We start from the raw sequence: 7662 nt of genomic DNA, 5'->3' as shown, positions 1-7662 counted from the left end.
CCCCCCATCATGTCCAAGTCTATCAATTATCAAACTTTTGTTGGTAATCACTACAGGGAACCAGAGAAGGAGTAATCAAGTTAGGAACATGGACTATTACAGATTTAAAAACTCACTGCTTTTTGTATTTTTTCTTTAACTCAGTACTTTGATAGTCATTGTTTGTGACTCGACTGACAGATGGTACTTTTAAACTCTGATGAAGGTATAACTCTTCAGATGTTTAGGTTTTTAGGATGTCTTTAAGCTTCTCTGGTTTGGATAACTTGCTGGAGAGTAGTGCGTTTACCTCGAGAAAGATGACCGGAGAAGCAGACCTTGGTGGGAAAATTATATGTTTGCATATTGTGCTTAAAGGAGAGATTTATAGATTATCCAGTAAGCAACTGGAATGAAGAAGCGTGACATTTTGCATGAGATTCCTGGGGATTCATTGTGGGATCTGCCACATTCACACTATATATCTGTGTATTTATTTAAGCACTACTAGCAAGTTTTAGTTTCTTTGTGTTTAAATCAGGTTAAAAGTAATACTATCTCACAGGGTTGAATGTGAGGTTTGAATGAAATAATGGCTATAAATGTGATTTGTACACTGTGAATTTCCATGTATGTGGTATACTAGACAGCAGCGACAACAGCCGAGACTAGATGTATCCTATCATGCACACACCTATATATATACATACTGCATGTACTTTAGTATCTGCCTTAGATGTCCTTGGATAGGTTTCTTGTCTGTACCACAACATCCCAAAATCCATGAGTGCATAAATTCTACTTTATTTAGCTTTTTACTCCCAGCTTTTAGCTCTGATCTAGTACATAGTAGATGTTCAGTAAGTATTTATGGAAAGAAGAAAAGTGGAAGGAAAGAGAATTTTAAATATATAGCTGCACGAGGCAACTGGTATTGAGTTCACAGAGGTACACCAAGCTGGGGCTTGTTATATTAAGAAAGATGGTTTGTAGTTTATAAATGAACCTGGAGCATCTGAGAGCTTTTGCATTTTTAGTTGTGTACAAGAAACTATTTCCAAAGGGATGACGGACTAAGGAACTCAGAAAATCTACTCTTGCATAAAAACAACAAGAACATGGGCAAAAATTGTCAAAACGAACTTTTTCAGAACTCTGGAAATTAACTGAAGTTTTGCAACAATTCAAATAACTCTTACTCAAGGAAAATGGCTGAATCTTTATAAGATCAGAGCTTTGTGACAATTTACTTGTGCTTTTTTTTTTTATCCCCCTCTCCTCAGCAACGTGGTAGCCTGGAATTCTGGAATCAGCTAGCAGTGATGATGGCACAATCCCAGGAATATCTTAGCAAACGTTAAGTTGTGAGCTTCAAATGGGTCAGTGGTATGGTGTGTGAATATATCCCAATAAAGCTGTCATTTATTTAAAAAAAAATAAAGGAAAAAAGGAAGCAGACCATGGTTTCACAGAAACCACCTCGGTGAAGGGGGGATGGAGAGTGACTGCTAAAGATGTAGAGGATTGCTTTTTAGGGTGATGACAATGTTCTGGAGCAAGATAGTGGTGATGGTTCACAACCTATGCCTACGCTAACCACCACTGGATTGCACACTTTATTTACTTATAAAGATTTATTTATTTTTATTTTAGAGAGAGAATGCTTGTAAGCGGGGGGAGTGTGGGGAGGAAGGGCAGAGAGAGAGGGAGAGAAGCAGACTCCCCACTGAGTGCAGAACTATGCCAACCTGAGATCATGACCTGAGCTGAAACCAAGAGTCAGGCGCTTAACCAACTGAGCCACCCAGGCGCCCCTGGATTGCACGCTTTAAAAGGGTGAATTTATTTATGTGAATTACATCTCAATAAAATTGTTATAAAAATAGAGAGAGAAGCTATTTCCTTACCCATACCAAGGAAAATGATCACTATAAAGGTATATCTTTGAAATGCTACACTGCCTATAGTATTTTGGGGAGCCTAAGGTGACCGCAACTACTGGCAGAGAGGATCCTGATATTATAAGAACTAAATGAAATAATGTTAATATGGCACTTTTCATAGTAACTGGCGCTTAGCAGGTACTTGGTAATTGGAAAGTTCTATTCTCTCCTCTGTGCCTTCAAGGCTAGCTCAAGTTCATATGATACAGTATGATCATTTATTCATTTTTATGTCTACTTTCCTACCTAGATTCTGTGTTCCTTCCTGGTACAGACAACCTCATACATCATAGAAAGTGGTGGGGATAAGCATAAAGCATGTCATGCTGGACCCCACTCCCTGGTTTCAAATTTTGACTCCTCCATTTCTTAGCCATGTGACCATCTGCAAATTAGTCACCATGCCTCATTTTCCTCCCCTGCAAATGGAGAAAGTAATAATCCATAGTTCCCAGGGTGGTGGTGGAGATTTATGAGTTAATTTACATAAAGTACAGTTGACCCTTGAACAACATGGTTCAAACTGCACAGGTCCACTTGTACATGGAGTTTTTTCAATAAGTACAATAATTACTGCAAGTGTATTTTCTTTTCCTTATGATTTCCTTAATAACATTTTCTTTTCTCTAGCTGACTTGATGGAAAAAATATATAATACATGAAACATACTAAATATGTTTGTCGACCAGGTTACTGGGAAGGCTACCCAGTGTACAGGACAACAGTAGATTATTAGTTATGCTTTGGGGCAGTCCAAAGTTATATGTGGATTTTCGGGGCACCTGGGGCGCTCAGTCAGTTGAGCATCCAACTCTTGATTTTGGCTTAGGTCATGATCTCAGGGTCATGAGATCCAGTCCTGCGTTGGGCTCCGTGCTCAGCACGAAGTTTGCTTGTCCTTCTCCCTCTGCTCCTCCCCCAACCTGCATGCTCTCTCTCCCTCTCTCTCAAATAAATAAATACATACATAAAATATTTTTTTAAAAAGGTTAGACATGGATTTTCACTTGCGCAGGGGTCAGCACCCCTGACCCCTGCATCGTCCAAGGGTCGGCTGTAGTTGGGCTGGCCGTGGGCACAAGTACCCAGTCAGGCCGTGTTAGCTCTTATTCCCAATACCTAACACAGTGTTTGGCACAGAGCAGGCACTCAGTGGAATTGCATGTGAGGGGGCTACACTGCTTATCTGTTTTAGAGGCTACATGGGAGGAGTTGCATAATTTGGGGGAAATAGAACGCTGCAAGGCACAGCTACAAACTTGCCTAGGCCACCCATCCAGGGCCAGCTCAAGCAGTTGAGTGGGGCTGGGGGCAGGGGGCAGGGGAGGGGTGGAGATGAGTTATCTGCTTCGATTTCACTTGATTCCTTTCACTCCCTAATGGTCCTGCCTTTGCTGGCGAAAGCACCATCTCCTCTTTATCAAGTGGCCTCAGTTCTCACTTCTCGTCTTGTAAGTTGTGCACTGTGTGCATTCCTGGTGACTACCGAGTCTCTTCTGGTGATAAGTCAAGGGTGGATGTCATTGTTGAGGTGTGAGGAGCCTAGCTGAAGCTGACTGATCATTTTCTAGAGTAATTAAACCCAAACAGAAACAAGTCTTGTTTGTGCTAAGAGATATGTACAGCTGTATTATGTGTCACCTCTAATTCATCTTAAAATGCCATGGTACATTTCCTTTACTTACAATAGATTGCGATGGGAACTTGGTGAAGAATCCTAATGTTTGCTTCCAGAAATTCTGTATGTGAAAGCTGTTCAAATGAGGAAGTTTAAATTCTTTTTTTAGTAAAGGAATCTAGGCCTCTCTTTATACAGAGACTATTCCAAGCCTAGAATTGAGTGCCTTCCAAAAAAATGGCTCAGCACCATGTGCGTTGACACTGACTCCCTCAGCCACCGTAATTTATGGACAGCAATTAGATAATGGGCTGCTTTGCCTGTTTTTATGAAAATGCCAATTTGAAACCTTGGCATTGATGGCAAAAACCTCTTTTGCTGTGTGTGGAAGACGGCCAGGCAAATGGTCTGCAGGGAATTCCTTCATCGATCTGGAATGGCAGGCAGTAAACGATACCCTTTGAAAACCGTAATCACCTGCTAGGGGGCCTCACCAAGGGGGTATCGCAGCTACTTATTCACACCCTTGTGGCCAGGCAGAAGAGCCAAGGCTGTATCCTTATGAGCAGATACGAGGACCAGAGGATCAGGTTCACCAGTCATGGGGTTATCCTACATGCTGACCTTCGAGTTACTTTCTTCCCCACCGACAGCCAAGATCTGCTTAGTATATCAAACTCAGCGTGCCTAGATCCTTCTCTTACAATACGTTCTGTCTCAGGCAGCTCCTCAATCAGACCCTCCCAGCCCCCCACCAAAATCATTCTACTGAGCTCATCTCTTCAGTTGTCTAGGCTTTCCCAGACTTGCAAGGGTCCTAGTAGTGGACACAACTTCAGTTCAGAGTCTCCACCTACTCCCCAGTAAACTCCTTAGCCTAGCAGACACCTCCTGCCTCTCCCCCAAGCCCAGTTCTTCCAGCTCTACTGAATCACTTGCAGTTCACAGGGAGCAACACATTTTCTCACAAAACGGCCCATGTTTGGGATACTCTCTCTTCCTCATCTTTTTTTTTTTTAAGATTTTATTTATTTATTTAATTGACAGGGAGAGAGAGAGAGACAGCATGAGAGGGAACACAAGCAGGGGGAGTGGGAGAGGGAGAAGCAGGCTTCCAGCCGAGCAGGGAGCCCGATGAGGGGCTTGATCCCAGGACCCTGGGATCATGACCTGAGCCGAAGGCAGTCGCCCAACCAACTGAGCCACCCAGGCGCCGCTCTCCTCCTCATCTTGTCGGCCTGGAAAACGACTTATTCTTCGAGATTTCTCAAGAATCAGTTATGCTCCCAAACCTTCTCTGACAGTTTCTCTGATTCCCACGCCATCTCATCCCCATTCCTCAGCACACACGCATGCACACGCACATGCCCACCAACACACGTGCTTCCAAAGGGATCAAGTGCTGTACACGGTTCTCAGTACTTAATATGTATTAACTCACTTAATCCTCACAACTGCCCTATGAAGAAGGTATTCATATCAGCTATGTTTTACAGATGAGGAAACTGAGGCACAGAGAATTTCATTAACTTGTGTATCGTCACTCACAATTAGCATGTCGTGGAGTCAGGATTAGAACCCCAGCAAGGTAGTCTGTAAACTTAATGCCTACACTGGATGGAGACACTCTCTCAGACATGGACACACACTTGGAACATGTGTCCTAGACTGGTGCAGCTCTTGTGGGAAAACAGAGGTGAGTCTTTCTATTAAACTGACAAAAGAGAGATAATAAATTGTCCCTAGGGTGGCCCAAGTGACTATCTCCCAACAGAATATTCCCTGTGGGTTCCAAGCCATTAACCAGGTTTGTTCCAACCACAGTCGTGGCAGCAGCTACCACACTGGGCTTTTGTAGTGACCTGTTCTGAAAGAACAAATGTCAACCACCAGAAAATTCACAAGACACATTTCTAATCAGAACAACTGTTGGCTGTGTACATTTTTGCAGTGTAGTATGAGAAGGTCAAACTCTACTTAACGACTTGAACTTAGAAGAAAACAAAACCCACCAAAACCAAAAAATAAAAAATAGGGCTCTGGTACAAAGCAATATAGACTTTCTTTTCTTACTGATCAATTACATTCTTATTATATCACCTGTCAAAGAGGATAGGATGTCAAAACTCTAACTGCTCTAACCCTTTGGATTCTCTCTGCTGAATACTGTTGGGTAGAAAAAAAAAATAACATTTCAATTGGGTCTTTGGAGACTTTAAGTTTTGGAAAAATGTTTTGCTCTTCTTTGCAAAGCCTGGGTATGGAATACAACTTCCAAGTACCTAATGGGGTCTCTAGCTCAGAGCTAGAGAACTATGCTAAGAGGGAATAAGAAGGTAAAGATTTTTTATCTCATCCTTGTCATATATTTGTGTGCAAATATATGACACAATTTTAAGGTATTTGTGTGCATGAGTTAATATAAAATATCATAGACAAGTCATAAAGAAGGACCTTTAAAAATTTGTCCCTGGTGCCTATGATGAAGAAATGAAAACAACTGTCTAGAAGTGAATGTATGTATTTCTTCGCTCCCTTTCCCCTTCTCTTCTTCCCTATCTGAAAGTTTCACTCAAAAAGCCTTCAAGCAGGCCATAGGAAAGGAGGTGGCAAGTGGGGCAGCTGACTGAGAGGATCTGGGTTTTAGTCACATTCAAGGAATTAAGTAAAGAAGTAAATATATTAAGTTAATGGGATCCGGGTTTTTCATTGAAGAGAGTTAACATTATGGACAGGGAGAAAATTTTACAATGAACTCTAGTTCATTACAATGAACTCTAGTACTGTACTGGAATCAGAGATATCAAGTTATGTTTTGTAATATATAGAAAGAATTAGAAATACATATAACTGTAAGGTTGTATATGTGTGCCATCCATCAGTATATCTAGCACCCAAGATCACTCCCGTGTCATCCAGGGCAAGTTACTTAATCTATCTCTCAGTTTGCTCATCATATAATCAAGATGATAACAATACAGGGGCACTGGTGTAGCTCAGTCGGTTAAGGGTTGGGACTCTTGGTTTGATCTCAGGTTTGAGAGATCAGCCCCATGTGGGGCTCCACACTCAGCACGGAGTCTGCTTGAGATTCTCTCCATCTCCCTCTGCTGTTCCCCCTGCTCTCTCTCTCAAAAAAAAAAAAAAAAAAGATGGTAACAATACCTTAGCAAGCTGGTTGCAAAGATCAGAGATGATGACTCTCTAAAGTTTACAGCAGAGTTCCCAGATCTTAGAAGATGCTAACCTTGACTAAACCAGTATATATTTCTTACTAATCCAATATACCATGGCCCACAGTATGGTGCTATGATTTGATCTTATAAGGGGGCATCTACTGCAAAATGTGATGCCTCAAAAAATAAAGGTAGGAGGGTGATCCATGATGGCTGTGTCACTTTGAAAGGACTGACAATTAATTTTAAATTACTTTCTGTTAAACCTTCAAGTGTTACAAGAGATTATTTACTTACACACGTATTTTGCAATGCATTAATATTTTAATATAGGTTTTTTAAGGTCCAATGCAAGGAATAATCATTTCAACAACTCTACTGTCTTTCACTGTTTAGTTGAGACATGATGAACCAATAAGAAAAGGTTTCCTTCACAACTGAATAAGTTTGGAATATTGACTTTGCCTAAATTTGAAAAACACATTACTGTACATGTAAATATGTCATTTTTTTGCATATTTATTGAATTATTCATCAAAAGACTCCATTAAAAATGTGGATGCCTTGATAGTAAAGTTTTATCATCATGGAAAATTTATTCATATGGAAATAGCATCAAGAGAAATTTATTAAAATGAAAATGGCATTTAATACAATGCTGAAACACTTAAAGAGATGAATTTACAAAGGAAAACATGTCCCACAAATGGCTTTTCATAAGATTTCTCAAAAATCTAAAGATACAGATTTAGAAAAGGCCAAGAATTCTTTTACAGGTAGGCAAAATTATTCAGTCTTCTAACTCAGGCCACTGACTTCTGTTTTTCTATTAGGTAATAAAGCTTTTGGAACTAGCACATCACGGTATGTACTGAGAATGAGAAGGGATAAGCTAAAAGAATTAGGTGCTAATTTTTCTCTTAATTAGCCTATAAATAACCAGCAG

This window comes from Callorhinus ursinus, unplaced genomic scaffold, assembly GCF_003265705.2.
Source record: "Callorhinus ursinus isolate GAN/ISIS: 27379988/994484 unplaced genomic scaffold, GSC_fseal_2.0 scaffold64, whole genome shotgun sequence".
Classification (NCBI taxonomy): domain Eukaryota; kingdom Metazoa; phylum Chordata; class Mammalia; order Carnivora; family Otariidae; genus Callorhinus; species Callorhinus ursinus.
Note: the sequence above shows the minus strand (reverse complement) of the source record.